The sequence below is a fragment of the Clinocottus analis genome, unplaced genomic scaffold, assembly GCF_023055335.1.
Source record: "Clinocottus analis isolate CAN_PGR_092001 unplaced genomic scaffold, fCliAna1.0.p SCAF_9, whole genome shotgun sequence".
NCBI lineage: Eukaryota > Metazoa > Chordata > Actinopteri > Perciformes > Cottidae > Clinocottus > Clinocottus analis.
In genome coordinates this window covers 9,939,908-9,963,757 of record NW_027176251.1, presented here as the reverse complement: position 1 = coordinate 9,963,757, position 23,850 = coordinate 9,939,908, and the positions used below count along the sequence as shown (strand labels likewise).

Sequence of the window (23,850 nt, the reverse complement as noted above, 5' to 3'; positions counted from 1 at the left end):
TCAGCACCGAACAGGAGTACGGGCATTTTTAAACTCTGCCACAGCCCCCCTCGCTCCCTCTTGCAGACACACACGCACGCACGCACGCACACACACGCACACACACACACACACACACACACACGCACGCACGCACACACACACACACACACACACACACACTGGCATGCATACACCCTGTTACTATTCAGTAGACTTGCTGGGAACCTGTGCTGAGGTCCAGATTGGAAATGTGATGTGTGCTAATGCATTCAGAACAGAGGTGAGGCCGGTCCTCTCCTTTTCTGTAAGCCAACAGTGGGAACACCAGCCCCAGTATGGTAAGTTAGAAAGCCGAGCACATTACAGTGGCTGAGTAATGAGAACCATGGAGCTCCAAGTCATTCCCACATTCACACACACACACACACACACACTCACATGCTCACACACAAGCTGGTCTGTGGGAGTGTGTGAAGCAGTGTAAGACTCCAGCAGAGTACTACCAGCGCTATATGCTCTCCTGATGCTGATGCTGTGTGAAGTGCAGAGCTGTTCGACACAGACTCCAGCTGCTGCTGCCCTGTATTCAAATGGCACCACAAGACATCAGCACGCCGTCTCTTGGTTCTTATTAGGCTCAGCCTCTCACTCTTTTTGTCTCCGTCTTTTTTCCTTCTTCCCAAAAGTCTCTCACAACTCTCTGCACCCGCGGCATCCCACTTATACTTTGCTTCCTTCCTCCCTCTACCTCGCTCTTCTTCTTGTCTAGTGCGGACTGTTGGGCATCAATTTGTGAAGGAATAAAAGAAGATGCATGTGGAGAGAAGTTTATAAGTATTCTTAATTTATTTGCTGAAAGCATTCAAAGGGACATCTGAGAATTTAAGTGCTTTATCTTTTATTTCCCAGCGACTTTTACTTGAAACAATGTAAATGGGATCAGTCAGTGTGTGTGTGTGTGTGTATGTGTGTGTGTGTGTGTGTGTGTGTGTGTATACATATGCTCATAAATGCACAGTTAGGTCATGTATTTGTTTGTGTGCAATGCCAGTGAGTAGGTGTTCTGTGACAGCCAACAAGTGTAACAGAGAGTTGAGGAAAAATAAACTGAATCATGCTGTTGTGTACCTGTTTGTGTGTGTGAGTGTATTTGTGTGTGTGTGAGTGTATGTGTGTGTGAGAGAGTGTATGTGTTTCTGTGTGTGTGTGTGTGTGCAGGCCCGCGAGGTGTTAGATGAATGGAAGAAGCAGTCAAAGTCTCAGGAGAGCGAGTTGAGTGTCAGAGCATTTCAGATGTTGAGGATATAGATTTTATTGAAAACTGGATAATTTCGCACATTCTTGACAGATAAAAAAAGAAAGAAAAAAAGTAGGTCCACATCTCTTGCATGTGTAGTACAGATTTTAACGGATGTACCTTCCTTCCAGTCGTACAGGAAAAGCAATGACTGGGTCATATAAAGCATGATGCATATGGGGCTCAGGTGCAGTTCATAATCTAAAGGTCAGAAAGAACAAGGTTCTGGATTTAGATGTTATGTTAATGTTATGGTGAGGTAGGCTACAATTCATGGTCACACACATTACATGAAAAAAGATGACTGTGTTTGCATCCAGAGTTTCACAGTTGTAAATGTATAAAAAAAGAGAAAAAAAAGTAAAGTAAATCAGCTGACAGGAAGTAAGCATACGATACAGTTCTGACAAGATCTCCCTTGGTCTTTGATTTATTAGATAACATAATTGTTGACAATCTGATAGCGGTCATTTGATTCCTTACTCCTGCATTAAATGAACAAAACACTTAAAATAAATGTATTTCTGTCAACATTATGTTTTGACAGTGTCGGTGGTTAAGACTCGTTGGTTGTCTTGTTGAAGGCAAATTTAACCAGTAGTGATATAGTTTAGGTGCTGTTTTTAATATTAATTCAAATGTTTTACATTTTACAGACACGGTGACCGACAGTGGTAGATGTCCATGCGGTTTTGAATATGGAAAGGAAATCTCCTGGGAAGAAAATGTTTGAACATTTCAGAAAAGAGGATATGAAATCAGAACAAGCGACACAACTCCTGCGCCATCTTTGACATGAGCTGTTATTTAGTTAAACCGCTAAACTTGAACGGATCTGCGTCCTATCTGTTTTTTTCTTCTTCTCTTCTCACTTGACATTACGGCTGAAATGCACGTGAAGCTCCCACGCTGTTGCTGAAGAGCCGGCTGACGTCACATTACTCACCGGTGAGTTTGTATTTTTAACTGTTGTCCGAGACAACTTTATTAAACTTTTTCAGGGGGGACAGGACAGCACCTGCACGAACGGTAAACTCTGCGCAACCGTGTGCGCATTGTTTTTGAGGAGTGGATAAAGTCAGAGTTAAAGTTACGACTTGTTAGCTAGCTGAAGAAGTTACAGTTACAAGGAAGACTTTACAAAACAAACCTTATCTAAAGTGTTCCGTCACTCTGGTCGACAGAAAACCCACCAACAGCTCGGCCTCTTGAAGAAGAGATGGCCCTATTCATCTTTTCAGAGACGACATGATGCATTTTGGTGAGTACCCTCCTCAAATAGGGTTATTTACACTTTATTGATGTGTATTTTTTCTCAATCTCAGTTGTGTTGGTGTTCAATTTCAGTGCGTATTTGTGTCACGTCACAGCAGCAGATATAGCTGCTTTTAGCTTATAGCTGCTTTTTAGTTTCAGTGTCCTCGTGCTTTTGTAAATGCTTAATTTGTGATTATGGAAGTGCATCAGCTACTTGGATATTGGGCTATTTTTTAGGTCTGGGATTTTATTAATATATTGAAAATAATTGTAATTCAGTTTCAGTACTATTCAATGTTAGTTTTGTAGCGCCCTGAAATATTTTATTTTATATGTCTCGCGGATTTAATACGACTGTCTATTTCTAATAATTTACTTTAAATGTGAGTATAAGTTAATTCATATGTTGTTATTCCAATGTTTGAGAGCATTAATGACTTGTACACATACTGACTGTGAAGGGAAGATGGATAGTATTGACCCTTTAGAGGAGAGTGTGGATTTGTATGTAATAAAAGTTGCAAAGCGAAGAAGGATGTGTTTGTGGACAGTTCTTTTTATGGGTGCAACAGTTTTACCAGCTGACTGCGGCCTTGGAGTTGCAAGTTCTCCCCATGTCTGCATCCGTGGTCTGGATTCTTCCCACAGTCCAAAGAAGAAAGACTTCTGAACGGTTGTTAATAGACTGGAAATCTGTATCGTCCGATGTGAGCTGAAATACTGTCTTGTCACTCCTGCACAGGATGAGCAGGTATTGGAAAAACAGATAAATGTTTGCATGGATTTGTTTATTATGGTGTAATTATAAATGGGGCTGCTTGCTTGAGGTGTTTAGTTAGGACTAAAATAACTGTTGTTCCTGGATTGAAAGCAATGTGATATTCCCTTGATTACATCGTCTGTGATGTTGCATTTGTGGGAGCGCACTGCGTGTATGTTGTGTGTTGGCTCAGTGATGCTCATGATGTGCTGCCCAAATGAATTTATAATGACAGAAGTGCTGAGTGAAAGCTCTGCTGTCACTTGCTGTGACTGTAATAGTGCCGCTGTAATGACTTTAATGAAGCAATAATAAGAGGAACACTTGAAATGTCTATTACTTATGAGGTAAAAAAAAAAAAGACCAAAATCTAACAGTCAGTATTCTGTCCATCTCTGGCCCAGTGCCATATTTAATTTAATGGACATGTAGCTCAACCACTGAGGGATCCAGGGCCACTAGTGCATGCTAATGGTGCAGCTCCATGGACCTGCAGTGTCTCGCCACACAACCTAGTGACTGTGTGTCTAGCCTGCTTTCCTCTCTCTTGTTGTCTTCCATGCCTTCCTTCCTGTCTCTCTAACTATCTTGTTCTCAGACTCATATGTATGTGATGTTTGAGCACAAGTGCACCTAAAATCCCCCCTCACAACTTCCCTCCTCTCATCCACACACACGCACACACACACACACACACACACACACACACACACACACACACACACACACACACACACACACACACACACACACAGCAGGAGTGGGGCCTGCAGCTCCTGGGTGTTTTGCGGGTTGGATTCACACCGATGCTTTCTCTGACTGCACTATTGTTATTTAAATGTGGGAGGGCGATCAGCAGCAAGCATTAATGGCATCCTCAGCACTGTGGATGAAGCACAAGACACACACACCCGCACACACAAAAGCGTACGCACACACAGACATCCACACATGCAGACACACACACTTTCACGCAAGCCTTGTGGATGCACCTTGAGGGCCATATGAATAACAAATACCTCTGCCATCTGCAATACCACAGAGTATTTCCAGCCATTTCGGCACATTAGTCAGCAGTCTTTTGACTTGGGCTCTCCACGCACCACTTGGTGTATTAGCGATGCTCTCCTCAGCTACGATGCACTCCGTTTAAGTGTGCACTTTGAAGAGAAGTTTGTTTTCTCAGATTAAACTTTATGTTGCTGCTGATCTGACCTTGTCCTCTTGAGTCTGATGTTGTGGGAGGTGCTTGAGTCGTTTGCTGCGGCGATGTTTTGTTCTGTCAAGGCCAATCAGAGCCTGGCTGGAATACTTGTGGTGATGGTATCGTTTTAAACTGGTGAAGACCTCCCCCACTTTCCCGACACTGCCAGACCAAATGGGATAAGACAGGCACCCCTGGCCATTAACACTTGATCCTTACCTGCTTTCTTTCTCCTGAGAAAACCATGGCTGAAATAGTTGGACATGTTATCTTTCAATTCCGCTGGAATTTTAGTCAGATGTAATTCACGGACAAAAAAAGTGCTGTAATATTGTGACTCGGTGTCTAGTGAGCCAATTGGATATCTGGATTTGGGTTGGGCTCATTAATTAATGCTTAAGATCTTTGATTATGTTAGGATTTTCAGAAATTCTGCAGCAATGCAGTCAAATATGTGGATACCAGTGGCGGGCCGTCAGGGCCACCTATGCCTTCTCTGCTGGCCTAAACAGAATCACAACGTTATAGCTATTTTGTAATTTAATTGTTGGCCTGTTTTCATTGCGCCTCCTTGGGTGAGCATGGTGGCAAATTTTACAATAGTTAATATCTTTCTCTTGAATGTGCAGTGTTTCAGTGCTTGTTAGATAGTTTTGTTATAACTAAATTTGACTGGTTATTTTTGATGTGGACAACATACATTGTTCGTTAATGACGCTGCATCCCGTCATGCGCATATTCATGTAAACTATATCAGACAGCACTGAAGGCCTAGGTTGGAAATCCACGGCCCGCCACTGGTGAATAAACATACCGATAGTTATTTTATTTAGACACAAGTTGGTGCTTATTGCGGTCCATGTAGTTTTTGAGAAGTCAGATTTATGCTTTTTTCAACTCACCTTGATTTTGTTCTTAGATGAAGATGAAGTCAAGATAAATATGTTGAAATGTTAAGCATCTTTTAACCCCGATTAGGAAAATTCTATCGGTCTTCAGCTTCCATATTATAGTGTTTTGTTCTTTCCTCCAATGTAAATAACAAAACACTTGAAAGGAAGATAATGTAACCCATTGTAACTAATTTTACAACCAAGTATTGAATGGACTCTTTATTGGAATATAAGTTACATCATGACTATTTCTCTTTCTCACAGTTTCCAGCTTGTGTGCCTCTCATCTCTGTGTAATTAAACAGAGTAATTAGCTGCTCAAACTAATCAATTGACTACAAAGCAACTGTTTTAACTTTAATTGATCAAAGACAAAGAATAAATGAAACAATAGAAGAAAACAAAAAGGCCATCTCATTAGAAATAGCAGCGTCATGTGAAAGAGGTACCGTGTGTGCTCATAACAATCACTTGGGTCTGGTTATTTTGGGGGGTTTGGGTCGCATTGGTGCATTTTGTGTGCGCAGGAGTGCATTTGTGTGAGTCTTTGTGTTTGTTGCAGAGTGTTGTCAGAACTGATCCTATTTTCATTACTCACTGGCTCAAAGGAGGAGGTGAGGCCCTGGCTTGCAGCAGTGATAAATGCATTACCCCAATAAACCCTGTCTCCACTAAGGTGCTGAATGCTGACACACACACACACACACACACACACACACACACACACACACACACACACACACACACACAAACACACACATTGAAGAAGGGAGAGGTTGGTGACAGAAAGAGAGGGGGGAGAAAGAGAGAGGGACATGGATAGATGAAGGGAGTAAAGAGACAATCAGATGGGATGAGAAAGACAGTGACAGGTAAGAGGAGATGAGAAAAAGAGTGAAAAAAAACAAACAAGAGATGGAAAGACAGGGAAAAGTGAAAGGAAAAGTGACAGGTGCCGAAGAAAAGAGAGCGACAGGAAAGAGAGGAGACAGAAGGAAAGAGGCAGACAGGGAGGTGGGCGGAGGTGGTGGCTGCAGAGAGACAGAAGGTTAGGGGTAGAGGGGTGCTAATGGCTGTATGCAGAGCAGGACTGTGGGGCATGCAGGGTTTTTTTGGGGGGCAGAAGGATTGTGTTTGTGTGTGTGGGTGGGTGGATAGAGAGAGGTATAGATGGAGTGATAAAGGGATAAGGGCGGTAAAGGATCAGTGGTGTCCAGCTGGCCACTTCCTCGGCCGCTCATTAGAGCGGCACAGGTCTGTCGCGACTTGCGAATTGTAATCCTGGAGGAAGCAGCAAAGAAGATGTATACAGTGGGTGTTATAGAGTGCGGGGTGCGGGTACACCTGATATCGTTGTGTGTCTGCTTGTGAGATTTAATGCATGTTTCCTATTGCGCGTTTGTTAATCAGCAGCTATGTGATAAGAGGTGGAGAGACACTTTATGTCTGTGTTCACGTATACTCATGTGTGTGACTGAAAATGCTTGTGCGGGCATTAATCTATATATTTATTCTATAAATACAGTACGGTGAAAGGGGTGTGCGTCTAGGTTGAATTCACCGGCGTGTGTGTATAATGATGTCACGGCGTGTGTATGGCACTGTGTGAGTCAATGCATGCATTAATGTTAGAGCATAGACCATGGCAATATTTAGATATTTATTTAGGCCTGTGTGTGTACGCAGTGTGTTTTCTTGAATATATATACATGTGTGTGTGTTTGCACCCTAACTCCTAATCACCAAATCTCTCTCTCTCTCTCTCTCTCTCTCTCTCTCTCTCTCTCTCTCTCTCTCTTTCTCTCTCTCTCTCCCTCTCTTTCTCTTCTTTTCCTCCCAGCCCAACACCTTTGGTAATGAGGTGAGGGTGAGAGTGGATCAGAACCCTTAGCAGAGTGGACTGGCCCCGTTCTCAGTCGCAACTACATGCGGGTCAGGCCTCCCTCATTAGCCGCCATCGCAGTGACATCACAGGCGAAAGCTCCGGTGTGCAAATTGAAAACACCAAGTTCACCATATCAAATCAGAACCTCAACGTAAACCCGCTGCGTCTGAGCTTTAAAAAGAAAGAAAAAAAGAAGAAAAAAAAGACAAGCAAATCTTTTTTTTGATGATTTTTAGGATTCTTGAGGAATTAAAGGAGTTTGACGTGGCGGTGTAGGGAGGGGGTTGAGGTTGAGAGGGGTGGAGGGCAGAATACAATTAAAAAGGAGCAGAGAGTCAAGGGGACTGACCTGGTGATGGGAGGGGAGAAGGGGCAGTTCTTAGTGCACGTGCACCACATAATGAGAGGTTGAACTTTTTGTGGCTGGGGTGGCATACCAAATCAACTCACCCTGGGAGTATTAAGAGAGGGAGAGAAGGGGCAGAGGGGGAGTGGAGAGAAAAAGAGAGAGAGAGAAAACGGATGGCAGGGTGAGAGTTGGAGGGAGTTGAAATGGAAACAACAGGCGACCCGAACGAAAGTGGCAAAGGCGAAGGAGAGGCAGAGGCTTTAACGAGGGACAAGGGAGGTAGAAAGGGACGGAACACGAGAGGGACGGGGATGCAGACCGACTTGCTGAATGAGCGGAGAGGAGGAGGAGGAGGATGGAGAAGGAATAGGAGGGAGAGGCAGCGAGTGAGAGGCCCCCGCTCCGTGGCTGCCACGGGGGCCTGAGTGACAGAAATTAATAATTAGTGACAATGATTGACAGCGCTCCCTCCATCTGCGGCTCACTGCCGCCTCACAACGCCTGCCTCCGCCAGCGACCGCGGGCACAATGAGCTCCAGAGGGATTGTGGGAGACGCGCTTGATTGACAACTGCCTCCTGGAGAGAGAAGGAGGGGGTGGGTGGAGGGTTGGGCAGAGGGGAGAGAGGAGAGAGTGAAAGAGAGGAGGGGGGTGGTGTACAAGAGGGAAGGATGGAGGGGAGAGGTGGGTGACGGGGGCAAAGGGGGACAGAACAAGAGAGGGGGGTTTAGGAAGATGGTCATTTTTTTCTTCTTTTTTCCCTCCTCAGCGATTGAGGAAGGAATCGCAGCCATCAACTCCTCTGTCCTCCCTTCCATTACCGGCCCTACTTTCTCCATCACACCTTGGGCTGCCTCATCTTGCCATCTCACAGCAGTCCACGTCGGTGTGGAGCACCATTATGCAAAATTGACAAATTCACCACAGAGGAAAGGATAGGAATAAATACAGAGGAGGAAATGAGAAAAGGGGGTTGAGGCCTCGGGTTTCCGCGGTGAGGTTGAATAGCCTGTAAATAGCCATCAGATGGGAATTTGTCACTCTCTCCACCTCTGTCCTGTGTCTGTTTTCCTCTCTTTATCCACAGCTCCACCCTTCTGTTGCTCCTGCTCACCATCCCCGCTGTCTTTCTCTTCGCCGTCAGCGGTGACACCAGGGAAGCGTCTCAGTTTCGCGACACGTCTCGTCTCACTCCGGACATGAGAATGCATCTGTGCAGGAGTCTTGTATGACGATGCAGTCACACAAATGTCATCTCTCTGTCTGACTTTTTTCACTCTGTCATATTTTTTTTCTTTCTTGTTTTGTCTCTTTCTCCTCCTTCCTCTTCTGTCCCTGCCCTCACGTCCTGTTTTTTTTTTTTTCATTCTCTTCTGATCTCATATTTCCTCTTCTTTCCCTCTGGTGTACCCGCTGTCTTCATCCTTTTCCCTTCCATGCCAGGCTTGTTTCAGCCTGCCATGACATGGCCTGGGCTAATGTGCTCCAATACGGCTTAATCGCTGCACAGGTCTCCAAGGCTTACTGCTACACACTGTAACAAAGTACACTATTTACCTCAGGGCCACACAGAGAATAGGCCTGCACAGAGCACAGCGAAATCCAGTGGGGAATCAGTTTCACATCACAACACATTATTGATTTCCCCCCCCCAAAACAGACATGTTATTCATTGTTGCCTGAGCTTGGTTTCCTATCTCTCTGTCCCTTACAGAGGTGGGGAGGGAGCTCAGGATTAAGGTCATGCCCTAGAGGTAAACACTGTAATGCGTCTTGTATTTTTCCACCAAATCTATCCATTTTACTGATTTATGGTTCTTTCTCCCGCCACTGTTACTGTGTGCATCACTTTTTAATTTGCACTTTCGCAGCTGGGGCGATTTTTCTTACACTGATGCAGGGCTTCAACTAACTAATCAATTATCAAAGTATTTAGTCTCCAAAATGCTTGGAAATGGGAAAAAAAATCAAGATCACAATAATAATAAGGCAGAGAAAATAAGCAAATCTTTGCTTTTGAGAAGACCCAGATAGTGTTTGACATACTTAGTGAATAACTTCAACAATCAATCAATTATTGCTGACCATGTTCTGTTGATCAAATTTACCAAATAATGAAATGACTGAATGATTCATTAGTATGCGAAGATGGGACATTTTGATGCTATTTGTCCCTGATCGTTGGGAACTTTCCTTTTATGTTTTTCTGTCTCAGATGGTGTAAAACAAACTGTCAAACCATTTATCTTCACAGCGCTGACTCTATTTGAGCATTCAGTGTTTTTTGTGTATTTAGAAAATGTCTAATCTAATTTATTGTAATTTAAAAACACTGTAGTTCATTTTTGTTAGAACATTTGTTGAATGCAGGTAAATGTCCTTCAGGTCCCTTATCACTTTCTTTCTCTCTGTCCACGACCCATCTGAGGTGTATAACTTTGCTGCAACCCGTTTCCTCTTTTACACACACACACACACACACACACACACACACACACACACATTAAACAGACGGCACAGAGCACGTGGATTTGACAGCTGGTAACTGCAGGGCCCAGCAGGTGCAATGTGTGTGTGTGTGTGTGTGTGTGTGTGTGTGTGTGTGTGTGTGTGTGTGTGTGTGTGTGTGTGTGTGTGTGTGTGCGTGCGTACGTGCGCTTGGCCCCAGAGGGCCCCTGACTCATGGCCATAGACGCAGGCAGAAGTGTGTGTGTTTGTGTGTGTGTTTGTGTATGTATATATGTGGATGTCGTAGGGGCCTGGCTGACTAGCCTGCAGTTGACTTCACTTCAGTTCTGGTGATTGATTGGAACCGGCCTGGACATGGGCGATGTATTGCCTTTGGTCACTACCTTTGACTACCTTCATTACATCAATATCCCTCTCTTTCCTCTTTTTTTTTGGTTATTTGTGTGTTCTTGTGGCCTTGTTCTGAACTTTGAAGAGTTCACTTTATTATTATAATCAGCGCAAGACACGTTTTCTCGTCCAGGAACTTCACGGAAAGATCTGCTTAATGAAATGGACCAATTGCTTGGCAGGAAGGCAGGATTATTTTGCTTTGAACACACTGCAGATGGGAAGTTTGGAGGATTTAGTAAACACTGAAAAACTCTTTATCTCCGTTTGACTCTGTCTCTCTTTATTTTTCTCTCCCTCTCATCAGAACCAGCTTGTTCTTGGTCAGGATGCCATTTGATGGAGTGTGCTTGCCAGCCCGCCTGCCTCTGGCTATGGTGCCATCTTGAAAGGCGCCGCGGCACACACACCTGGCCCGCCGGCTGCCTCTTTGGTCTGCCTCACCTTTTGTCAGCACCATGTTAATGAAGGCCCTGTCAGTGTCCACCGCTCGCACACCGGGGCGCCTTTTAATGAGTTCGCTATTTGATCGCTATAGACACCCGGCTCGAACGACGCTGTTTTTTTTTTTTTCATCCCACATGAACGATGCTCCTTCGCTCTTGTATATGTATGCATGTTCACAGAAGTGTGTACGTGTGTGTGTGTGTGTGTGTGTGTGTGTGTGTGAGTGGGTGGGGGGCAGGGGGTGAGCTAAAGGGGCGGGAGACAAGAGGGAGGGGGCCGGTCAGCTGATTAGGACTAGTTTATAATAAAAGGGGGAGGGTGGTTGTCTTTAAAAAAAAAAAAAAAAGGAAAGAAAAGAAAATTATTATTTTTATTCGCCCCCTCCCTCTGTACCCAAGTGAGCCGTTGCTCTCCCTTTTCAGGGGTAGATGAAAGCAGCTGGGCGCAGGGCTTCCAACAAAAAGTGCCAAGCGATCACAAACAAACCTTCAGATGAATCACATCAAAGGCGCTGCCCCAATTGTTAGCCCTCTCGTATCTGCGGAAAATTGGCTCATTAAGGGCAAAAAATGACATTGTTTACATTAGCCGGGGCCCTGATTAGTGCCAGCCATGTTTGTTGTGTTGCTCTGCTGTGTCCGCTTACCAACAGACCACTTCAGCCGCTGTGCACAATCGCTCCTTTGAAGGCTTTCTTTCTCGGGGAAAAAAAAGGAGATAGAAAAGAGTGAGGACAACAACAACAAACAAAAAGAAAGGGGAAACACACACCCGTACACAGACACACACAAACACATACAATTGCTGTTCCAAACCCACACAAATGGACATGATAGCTGGTCTTTTCTCTCGCTGCCTCTCTGCTCTCCTCTGCTCATCGGCTTTTCTCTCTTTAGGACTAATTAGGTTGCTCGTGGAAATGGAGGCGATAGGAGAGGACAGTTGGGCCAATGATGAGTCTGTTTGTGCTGTAATTGCACTGATAAAGAGGGCGGTGTTGTTGGCGGCAAAGAAAAGAAAGAGCTTGACAATGAAAAGGCCGGGGGCTCTTCTTTGCGCCCACGGCCTCGTCTCCGTGAAAAGAACACCTTTGTGTGGAGCGAGGCTTTTGTAAACTGAGATGATTTCTAATCTGTAGAAAGTGCCATGTGTTTTAGATGGGCGTGTGTTTTGATCTCCTACATCTAAGGTGTAAGGGTCCTTCTACCTTCTCATCTCCCACTTGAACTCGTTTCTCCAGTCTTTTCTGCCCTTTTAAAAAAAAAAATTAAACCGTTATAAAATCTCCTGGATCATTTAGTACTAGAAACCTAGAGATGTAACAAAATGATACCAAAATGACAATTTAATCTTTAATCATTTTATCAATGATACTAAAGTCCTGCAGCAAGGAAAAGCCATAGGACACATTATATATTCTGTCCACAGATAAAACTGTACAGCATAAAACTGTTGCCCCTCCAAATTAATCTGATTGAATGCATACTTTCCATGAGAACACTTTTCTCTATTTGAGACTTTTTGTCAAATTTCACCCAGCAAGTCGCCTTAACATTTGATCTATTAAGATTCAGAAGGGGAGGTTTCATCTATCCCAGCTTGGTCTGGCAGCGGTGAGAGAACGAGACAGAGGGCGACAAAAAAAAAAAAGAAGCGTCTGAAAAAAAAAAAAGCGCAACCCAAAAAAAACTTGGGGAGTAAAACTTAAAGTTGTAGGTGAGCAGGTCAAGCTGCACCACTAACGACAGCCGCTGACCCCGTGCTCGCCCTGCGTTACCCTTCACCTGCCGCCGCTCCCCAGGCCACCTCACCTTTGCCCTGGGAGAGAAATGGAGTTTGAGATAAAAGAGGGGGAGGGATGGAGAGAGTGATGGAGGACACCTCCCCCTCAACATAATGATAACCACTGAGATCTGGCCATCGTCCCCCACTGGCCCCTGGACACTCAGCCCCGCGGCCCCCAGGTCAGCTCAGCACATTATACCTCCTCTCTCCTCCTGAACTCTCTGACTCCACATTTACATACCCACCACTTTTTCCCTGCCACTTTCTCTTTTTTTCTGGTTTAAATTGCTACACTTCCTCCATTTTTTTCCTTACTACACCTCATTTTCTCTTCTGTCTCTCCCTGAACTCCTCCCTTTCTCGTCTTTGTCTTTTGCATTTCATCTGTACAATCCAGGTAGTGTGTATGCACGCCTGCGAGTGTGTGTGTGTGTGTGTGTGTGTGTGTGTGTGTGTGTGTATGTGTGATAATTACCATTTAGAATACTAGCAGATCTCTGAGGGAGGGAACCCAAGTTTGCCAACAGTGAGGCATTGTGGGAGCTTGTTTGGTTTGTGTTTAGGTGCCCTTGGTGTGCTGTGCTGAGGAATCAGAATTTCCTTGACTTTTGACCGCCTTTGTCCCCAGGGGGGAGGCAAGGAGGGATAGAAGGGCACAGACTGACTTCCATTTGCCGTTTAAGGACCCATATGGAAAATATAAATTGGTAGCAGCAGGGAAGACTGAAACCATTGGCATTCCGGGCATCGCCCATTTGAATTCATGAGGTTGTGTTGCGTCTCTGCCCACTTCTCGATTGGAATATTTAAGAACGTGTCACATGAGGAAAGATGGATAGAGATGTCGACAGAGCTTGTTTCTGTCATTGTTTTCTGTCTGAAATCTTCTAAAAGTCTCTTTTTGGGGTTGTTGGCTCTATTTTTTGGTAATATGTGATATATAAATCAACGAATGCATGGCGATGCATGGTGATAGCTAGGATGAGTTGAATTTTTTTGTCTTTTAGAGTTACAAAATGCTGCAACCTGGTAAGAAAGCTTGTCCATCCACTATCTTGCTAATATTTATTTTAACATGTATGACATCTATCAGATATTCTCATCCAGAGAAACTTACATAATTAATAATATCCACGATCAATTCAGCACTATCAGATCAAGTCAATATAGACAGTCAGCTGCAATCAAATCATCCCAGTAAAAAGCAGATCGTATGTGCAGGTGCTACCAACAAAATATTAAACTTTACAATATTTTATCTATGTCTATTTGAAAAGTAAAACAGAGTTGTCTAATCTTTACTCACTCCACAGTGGCTCCTAAACCTTTTGGCTTTTAAAACCAAAACATCAAAAGAATACATTTGACTCCTCGTTTCAGGAAGTACGGGTTGATGTGTTGTGAGCGGTTTAACAAAAAAATGTGACTTCCCCTTCAAAAAATGTATTGCCTGAAAAGATAAAGCCGACCCGTATTTCAGAAAAAAAGAAACAAATATTATAAAAAGCTGCACAGCAGAAGTGTGTATGTCTTCTTTTCTTATCCCACTAGTCATTATGTGTCCTCTCAGAATTGTTGGACACTCATGTTGAAACAACTCCTATTTATAATGAGATAACTGTACTACAAATACTTTCAATTATTATTAAGTACTTAAGTAGATTTAAGTATTAGTACATGAGCCAAAGCAGCCTAAAGAGCAGTGTAAATTCTTTTTTTATATGTTGTCTAATTGATCCATTTTAGCTATCGAATGATTATTTTCACGGTCAATGCATCTGTAAATCTTTTAGTTGAACTGATTCATTTTATTTTCAAAATAGTGATGAATGACCGTCAGAAATTCCCAGAGTTGACGTCTTAATTTAGCTTGTTTGGTCCAAATCAGTCAAATCTCCAAAAGTATTAATTGTTCAGTTATAGAAAGCTTGAAAAAGCAGCAAAATCTTCAAGAAACTGAGATTAAAAAATGTTTTGGCCTTTTTGCTAGATAAATTAGGCTACTGCTGATCTCTCTCTCTCTCTCTCTCTCTCTCTCTCTCTCTCTCTCTCTCTCTCTCTCTTTATATATATATATATATATATATATATATATATATATATATATATATATATATATATATATATATATATTCTGTTGACATAACCCCAAAGTGTAAAAAAAGGTTGAAAAGCATGTCTTATGTCATGAGTCATTACTGACGATGTAATAGATCCACCGCCTTACATCACATATTCTCCTGCCTGCAGGAAGCACACTCGACTAGCACAAGGCCGCGGTAGAAGAGAGGAAAGCTTCCTAGATTGGTTGAGCTTGGTGTGTATGTGTGTGTGTGTGTGTGTGTGTGTGTGTGTGTCTCTGTGTGTGTGTGTGTGTGTGTGTGTGTGTGTGTGTGTGTGTGTGTGTGTGTGTGCATGCGTGCTGAAGAGCAGGAGTGCTTTAGTGAGTATATGGCTTCACAGGAGCAGGCCTGCGAGACTACATTAAGAAGGGGTTGTGTCCTGCTCATGGGACAAGGGACCGACTGCGACCTTGTGGATAATAACTGCCACCAGGGGTCACAGCCAGCTGCGAAGGCAGAGAGGTAGAGAGTGAGGATGAGTTAGAAAGAGAGGACAAAGCTTCATCACTTCCCCATTCTCTCCATCTCTCTCCGAGTGCCCTCCCGCTCATGTCACCACTATCAGTCTAAATGGAGCATTATGCAAAATGAAGATGATTTTGGCTTCAGGGGGTGTGATAGGGGGAATTGCGGGTTAATGTAGGGGAGAAAAGAAAAAGAAAGATGGGGATTTTGTTGGGTGGGAAGAAAGGGTTAGAGTGGCAGTAGGAGGTTGTGGGGGTGGAGGTGTTGGGGAGAAAAAGGGGAAATAAGAGGGTTAATAAAAGTGACAAGTGAGTGTTTCATTCTATCTAAGCCACCCTCCTAGACAGGTAACTCACTTAGAGGATTCGCTGAGTGAGGGAGTCAGGCTATTGGGGGAGATCGTCACTTTGGTGTCTGTCGCAATATAAGCCAGAGGCGACACAGGACCCCAGGGTCCGGTCTTCCCATATAACAGCCCACCTGAGAGCCAGCACAATAAAAGCCACTCAGCCAGATGCAATATACCACAAAGAGAATTTCCTGAAAAACTTGATTTAGGCCGGAAAGGAATTGAAAGTTATTTGCAAAAAGCGAAATCTAAAAATGATATACCCCAGGTTGACTTAGGAGAGTCATTCATATAAGATTGACTGTTATCTACAAGCTAAATGGATTTGGTTTTACCTGACTCAAAAGAAAAAGTTATTGAAAAACACACTTTACCAAGTCTGTTGTCTCTTCATGTGGACTGCTGAGGAGAAGTGAGGCGCTGGATATGTCCTCAGAGGATTTTCCATTTTTGTTTTGAAAGGGAATCTACTTTTAAAGATGCTCAGACTTTCCGCAAGTTTATTGGACTGTTGATGTGATTGTTTTAATAACATTCTGGTTTAGTCCAATCATAATTTTACCTTAGTCATGTGTTCAGCAATATTGGATTCCCAGTCCAAACAGTTGATTTGATCTCCTTTTGTTATCGACAATATGTCTCTCTACATTTTGTCAGATTAAAGGATGAATGCAACTTTTTTGTTGGGGGGAATGAATGTAATTTCCTCTTTGGTGGCCATTTAGTCAATTACAATATCAATAAATTTCCCCGACACCAACTCCATTCTTACATTTTGTCGATGCAGCTTTAAATCTCTAGTAGATCTCAAATGTTTGTAAGAGTGAAAGTAAAACTCAATTTTCTTTCATGAAAGGGTTTTATTGCAATTGTAGAGAGGAAAATATAGTAAGAGGTGGGTAGAGCCAGTTTCATGACAAAATTGGCTGGCCACCAAGGATTTTTTTTTTTCTAGATTAATCCACTCAATCTAATCTTTGTGTTTCTATGTAAATTCATCATTTGGTCAACACAATTGTTTTTTGTCCGAAAAGACTGTAAACCTGTAGATATCACATCTATAATGTATACACTAGAGAAAAAACTAAAGTCCTCGCATTAGAGAAGCTGTGTCCAAGACATTTCTGCTTAATAAATAACTATGAACTATGAAACAATTATCAAACTTCTTAAAGGATTATTCTTGTAACATTTGTGACGAATATTTGTGTTGACTGACTAATCATTATACCTACAGTGGCATAAGTAGGGTTCTTCAAAACCCACATACAGCGTGTACCAAAAAAAAAAGAGGAATTGATTGACGTGACAGTACAATCATGGTGGAAAAGTTTAAAATAGCTGTGACTGAATATCACTGACCAAAAATATAGTGTGCTGGCTGAGACTTTTATTACCTCATACGGCGATAAACAACTGGCACGACACAAGCTATAAGAGTACGTACACAACTAAATATGAATTAACATACATATCACAGCCGGCTTGATGGAAGATATCACACTTCCGGTCACACATTACTGCATCTGATCTGTTGGATAAATTAAAGGTATTATCGACCTGAAACTGCAGCGGGTTGGAAGTGTACAGCTTTTTTTGTGTGCGCAGAAAGCCATTTGAACTTCTGGCCAATGCGCTGACACAGTTTGTGTGTGTGAGGTGTGAGGGAAACCCCCGGGGTGTGTTACACAGTTTCTGTGTATCGCTATTACAGAGGTTAACAATTATTCTCTCCCTTGAAATGAGGGGCACTGACCCTAATATGAGGCCACTTAACACCCATAATCACATGATAATTGGCCACTGATGATGGTCTTGCCCTTCCCCCAAAACAGTTATTTGTAATAGATTATCTATGTATTAGTTACATTCATCATTTCCGAAACGAAGCACATGAAGATTTGTGAATGTGTATGAGGGTGATTATCAGTGGGGGAGGGGCAGCCGAGACTTGAGATAATAATGTTTCATATCATTCCCTCCCTCTCCATCCTGTTATTTTCCTTTTTACGCTCGACGCCCGACTTCCTCACGTGCGCGCTTCACTGATGACTGTCGTAATTGTGTGTTCACAGGCTCGATTTCCCCCGAGAGGTTCCTCAAATTAAAAGAAGTCATCCCACTCTTCCCTCATCTTCCTTTCTTCCAGCACCCTGTTTTCACACACACACACACACGCACACGCACACACACACACACACACACACACACACACACACACACACACACACACACACACACACACACACACATACACACACACACACTTACCCGCACGCACACATTTTATCTCTCCCCCCTTGTTTCCCTCTTTCTTACAATGCCGCTCCAGGGATGCCATGCCTATTTGAATGGAACTTTCTTGTCTTTTTTTCTTCTTCCTTTTCAAGCCGCGTGTCACTAATGAATAAATAAAACACACACAAGCAGTGGATTGACTTTCATGCATGGGTGCACTGGCTTTGATGAGACCCCCCTCCCCTCCAATCTTATAGACAAGCTGCTGAGGACAGTCACTCTCTGCTCTGCTAGGCTACTGTTAAACATTTGCTCTGTATGCAGATGGTGCACATTTAGAATTACAAGACCTCTACTCTGGTCAGATAACTGTAAAAAACAAAGGAATCCAGCTTTATATATTTGATTTAAAGGAAGGTTATGAATCACGCATACTTTGTTGCTCTCACAATCACTGATTAATAGTGATTCAACCTGCAATGAGCTGAAAAAAGCTCTTGAGATCCACACGTTGAGGCCTCCATGTTCACCTGCAGCAGCACTTAAAACCTATCAACAGAAAACCTGAGGTATAAATCATTCTTGAACCTTTGCTTGCAACCAGCAGAATTACAAGTAGTTTAAAACAAATTACTGCTTTCGATACACAATCATGAAATAATCTCTTAAAATGTGACTGTGTTGACATATTGTATTTTTATACTGGGGAAACATTTATTCACAAATAATACGTTTATTCAATTCTACAATCGCAGTGTAACAGCACCAGTGGATACTACTTCCACTGCTACTTGTATAATGTTTCTGACGTGGCAGTCTTCTGCATTTACCGACCTTTACGGCCACAGTTTAAAAGGAAAATGAAGCCCAGGCTGGAGAGAGTCGCCTCTGCTTGTACTTGTTCAGCCAAAGCCGGCAGCGTGTGCCCTCCTCTAACTGCCAAAGGCCTGGCATGCCGAGCAGGGCAGAGGGATCCTGGCACTAATTAGCTCGTAATGACATCATAAATTATGGGCAAATCAAGGCTGTATATCGGACAGACGTTTTAATGAAAAGTTGTAATGGGTCACCCCCGGAGGCCTGAGGGCTGAGGTCGTCTCACCTGCCGGGGTTATCCATCACATCACATCACAGCCAGCAACAGGAGTGGACCCACAGACGCGTGTGTTGGGTGGATTTCAATTCTGGAGTTTTCCTTCTCTTCAACTACGGCTACCTGTTTGCTTGTTTTTAAAGTTTTATTTTTAGATTCTCTAACTGGCAGAGGTTATCTTCGAGATTCCAATGAAGCAATCTTTTACCTATTCAGCTACATTACACTACCTTGCATCACATCTAAATAGATGCATATCCATAGAGCTGCACACACACACATGCCCACACATGCATCAATTTCACACTTGTGATGCAGTACAGATGATGAGATCTTGATTTTTTTCCCTCCCAGACAGAGGTGCCCCTCTTTCACCTAGAAATCTTTAAGAAAATGGACATCAATCCCTGGAACGGATGGTCAAATAAAATCATTCCCGGACTTATTGATGTTTCTTTTGTCCCTCCGTGCAAGACCCGATAGGGTTCTGGCCGCGGCTGCCAGATGAGCGTCTGAGAATCATTAGCGAAGCTGATTTGATTTACGTCCTGTGTAGATGGGGCCACCCAAATGATCTGCCTCGGCATGGCCGTCATCAATCACCGCCAACCAGAGGGCACAGCAAGCACGCATGGGAAAGAGAGCGGGGTGGCACACCCAAGCGCCCACAGGGCTGTGCATGTGTGGGCACGTGTGCACATAGGCTGTACAAATGTGTACTCTGTGAATGTTTGTGTGTGTGTGAATGTGTGGGATATGGGAGTGTGTTTGTGTGATAAAATATGTGCGTTTTTTATAAAGTTTTCATGTGGGGAGGTGAGGGTGTATGCGAGCTTGATGATTTGTGTGTGTCACTATTGGAGCATATAAGACTCATGAATCTGGATTTGTAATTATTTCTATCTTCCATTTTAATTATCAGTAGCATTACCTTAACATCAGTCTATTCTGAAATTTAAGCAACACATTTTTGGTTGACATGCAGTATTTTTTGTCACTTTATGTTTTCTTAATGTTTCTTTATTATTTAACAACATAGATAAGGTGCATTTGGCCCCAACAAAATTAAAACTACTGCAATAGTCATATGTAGTGAGGCGTTATAGTATAGAAATAAAACTAGCTCAGCCTAAATTCACCTTTACCGCATAACATCTTATAGGTCTAAAGATTGCATGAAAGGGCAATGACACAGTTGCTATTGCTGGAAATTATGAGATGTGTCATATTTCGGTCCATATGAGACAAAGAACAGAAACGTTCTTTTTCTCATACTTGTTGATTAATGTTCGGAATGGTATTTTTAAATAAAATGCATTTTACTGGTGAAAGACACATGATAATAGAGATTTTTGATCTGAAATGTCACCAATAGAACCAGAAGGGGACATATTTATACCTAGTGTATAGATAAAATGCAAATTTATCTCTTTGAGTTAATTTGAATCAGATCACTGGGACTCACAGACATGTTTTTTAAGCACTTGTACAGCTGTTTAGCAGATACCAACCCCATATATTTAGAATTCTGTCCGGTGAGCAAAACGATATTCTAACCCGATCATTTCTGACCTGAGGCTGAGCTGCTGAAATTCCCATGCTGTTCAGAGGTCTTGAATTCCCAGTTAGATTTAGTGCGGCTGCTCAGGAGCTTTAATCTAGACATTCTGGGAGCTGATCAAACCTCCCCCTGCGAGTACCCCCCCTTTTGTTTTGTTTCTTCACTTTTAGTGCCCCTCTGTGTCTGTGTGTTTGCATGTGTATGAATATCCGTGCGTCTGTCTGACAGACCGAGTGAAGTGGTGAGCTAGCTAGTGGGAAATTGGTGCGTTTCCATTCGAGGGATCATGATTGACGGCCAACTTCGGCTTCCCCGGGAGTATGTTGTTGCTGGCAAGGAACCATGGCCCCTTGTTCACTTACAGAGAGTTGGCACAGGTTCCACTCCACAGTGGCGCACAATTCACATGCCACCGCACTGTTGCATCAGCAATAATCTCTTAAAGCCAACAGAGACAGGGAAACGGATCAACGTTTCGTTAATCGAAAATGTCTTTATCCGAACCTCCTCCCATCGTAACCACCTCCACGCTAAAACACCATGGCGCTTGTATTATTGGAACATGCATGCTCAAATATTTCCCTGTGATATGGTAATGAAACACTAATCCTTTATAGTGTCAGCCTATTTGCACTTTTATAGCGTTCGAGATCCAGATGGATTCATGTTGAAGGAATATCGAATTAGATATGCGGTATCAAATCCGGAATTTTATGACTCAAATATAGGCCTATTTGTTTTGTTTTTGCTAATATGCCGGAGCAAAAGTGACGACGTTCAACCATTCAATACTGTAAAATACTCACCCACATAGAGCACACACATACTGGGGATTATCACAGCAACATGAATATCAGAAGGGTTGTGTTTGTGTGTGTGTGTGTGTGTGTGTGTGAGTGTGCAGGGGGTGAAGGCCAAATTAGCCAGGTTGTATAAGCAATTATTGGGGCACACTATGTACCGAAGCACCCTAATAGGTATGTAGAGGAGGCATTATTCAATTAGAGTGGCAGTTTGCTGTAGCGAGGAGCAGAGCAGTGGTGACAGCGCTGGTGTCTTCTCCTTATGAAACAACCTATTTAAGCTAAATCAACTCCCACTTAAGAGCTGCGGTAATAAGCGCGCGGCGACGCTCACCGGCCCGCGGGGGCCCATCCGTCATGCTGTAATACGGAATCAGAATGAGTGATAACACCTAGTCCTGCTACAGCGCCTTAGCTGCTGCCGCAGGAATGGCTCTCAAGCACGCACACACACACACACACACGCACGCACACACACACACACACACACACACACACACACACACACACTCACATACACACAGGATAAAATACACACCTGCACAGACGCACACACATACACACATTGCTAGCAGCAGCAATACTGCTGGATGGCTCTGCTCATTTCCCTCTCCCACCCACCTCCTGCTCCAGCAGCTTGCATATGCGGAAATAAATTGTGTTTCTATGGATTTGCAAGTGTGAGCCGCTTTGTTTTTGTTGTTGGTGTGAGCCAGTGTGGTATGTGTGTGCAACGTGTATTTAGTGCAAATGATTAATTATGTTCAGAAAGATAAGAGGGCTGCAACTAACACTTATGTTCATGACCAATCAATGTATGTTTTGTATTTATTCATTACTTTTTAATAGGCCAGCACAAGTTTTTGCAATGATAAAAAAAATGGATCATTGGATCAAATCTGACACTGAAGAAGCTGGATTTTGTATTTAATATTTTTGCTGGATTAAAGACTTTAAGGACTAATTGCTTATCAATAATTGTTACTGATTATTTTTTCTGTCGATGTGAGTAACATAGTAATGATCTCATCCCTTATTAACCATGTCCGGTTTATCCAATGGTTATAGAATATGGTTGACACACCATATTGTTATCTGAGTCGATTAAGGCCTATTTGAATTGATTATTTCTGGCTCTATTATGCCCAATCGCTATAGTCATGTGACGTTTCTTCTTCGCTTCATAATATCTCTATCAGGCCAAAATGCCACTCAGTGACATTTGGTGGATACTTACATAACCTGTAATGTCTGTCTCAACACTGGAACACACACACAAACACACACACACACGCACACACACACACACACACACACACGCACGCGCACACACACACACACACAAACACACACACACACGCACACACACAGTCAGCACAGTTCTTACACAGTAAGAACATCCTTGTTGGGAGAATCTGGCAGTAAAAAAAGGAAAAGTGAAAGCAAAAGCAGCCACAGTGAACTGGTTTGGTTTGGAGCTGCCGGTGACAGACGATCGCTGCAGTTTGAGTGAACCTCAAAGCTCCATGTCATCATGAAGACATCTCACTTGTACCTTGCCGTTCCTGTCTGACAGAAAACCACACTGATCACAGTTGTTCATGCAACACAATGGAACAGTTAATCCAGCTTGATGGGAATTGGGCATCAGTTCAGGCATTTTTAAACAGCCACATGGATAGGTTGCCCAGATAAATTCTTGATCATAGAACGTATCACATTCTTAAAGCTTTTCAACTAATAATAACGTCTCTGTTGTCGAATGGGTGCTTTGCGTTTGACTGCAGTTAGCACCACAGTATTTAAAGTTTTTACTGTACATTTACTCTACATAAAACTTATTACGAAAAAGCTAGGCAACAAATACAAACAAACTGGGGAAAAAAAAAGATGTTGAGAATTTCCCCGATTTGAATTATGAATAGATGAATGAACAGATGAAAACAACAACAAAACATCTACAGAGTGAGGAAAACAGAGGAGGAAAAAACACTCAATAAGCGGCATGCTTGAAATGTTTGAGAAGCCTGGTTTCATGGGCATCCTTCTTTCTTTTTTTATATCTTGTTTGTTTTTCTCCTCTACTCATTTCACATCTCTCTTCCTCTTCCTCCCATCCCTCTCTCTCTCTCTCTCTCTCTCTCTCTCTCTCTCTCTCTCTCTCTCTCTCTCTCTCTCTCTCTCTCTCTCTCTTTCTCTCTCTCTCTTCGTGGCTCATCAGTGTGGTTGTTCATCGGTAATGACTCCCACTGTGGCAGGGCCCCTTTAAGGTTGAAGCCCCCCCTATCCACCCCTCCATCCTTCCCCCTCCTTCAGTCCCATCCGCTATGCATTATTCATGGCTTCACAATCAAATGAGGGAACTACGGTTGGTAGCAGGAGACATGGTGCATGGCTCTTCCTCCCCAAAAGTCCCCCGAGGTGCCCCAGTCTGGTACCCACCATCACCCACTCCCCCCTCCTAACCCCCGCCACCTCCCACTCACCCCTCCCGACACAG

General features: G+C 43.1%; 1 long non-coding RNA gene across 1 annotated transcript in view; it reads left to right on the top strand.

Annotated features, from left to right (window-relative positions):
* Positions 1 to 2,147: 2,147 nt before the first annotated feature.
* LOC137781747 (uncharacterized) overlaps positions 2,148 to 23,850 on the top strand; it is a 67,382-nt gene continuing 45,679 nt past the window's right edge. Inside the window, exons 1-2 of the long non-coding RNA XR_011077231.1 lie at positions 2,148 to 2,227; positions 2,464 to 2,540. This is a non-coding gene — a long non-coding RNA (uncharacterized lncRNA). The remainder of the gene's footprint in view (positions 2,228 to 2,463; positions 2,541 to 23,850) is intronic.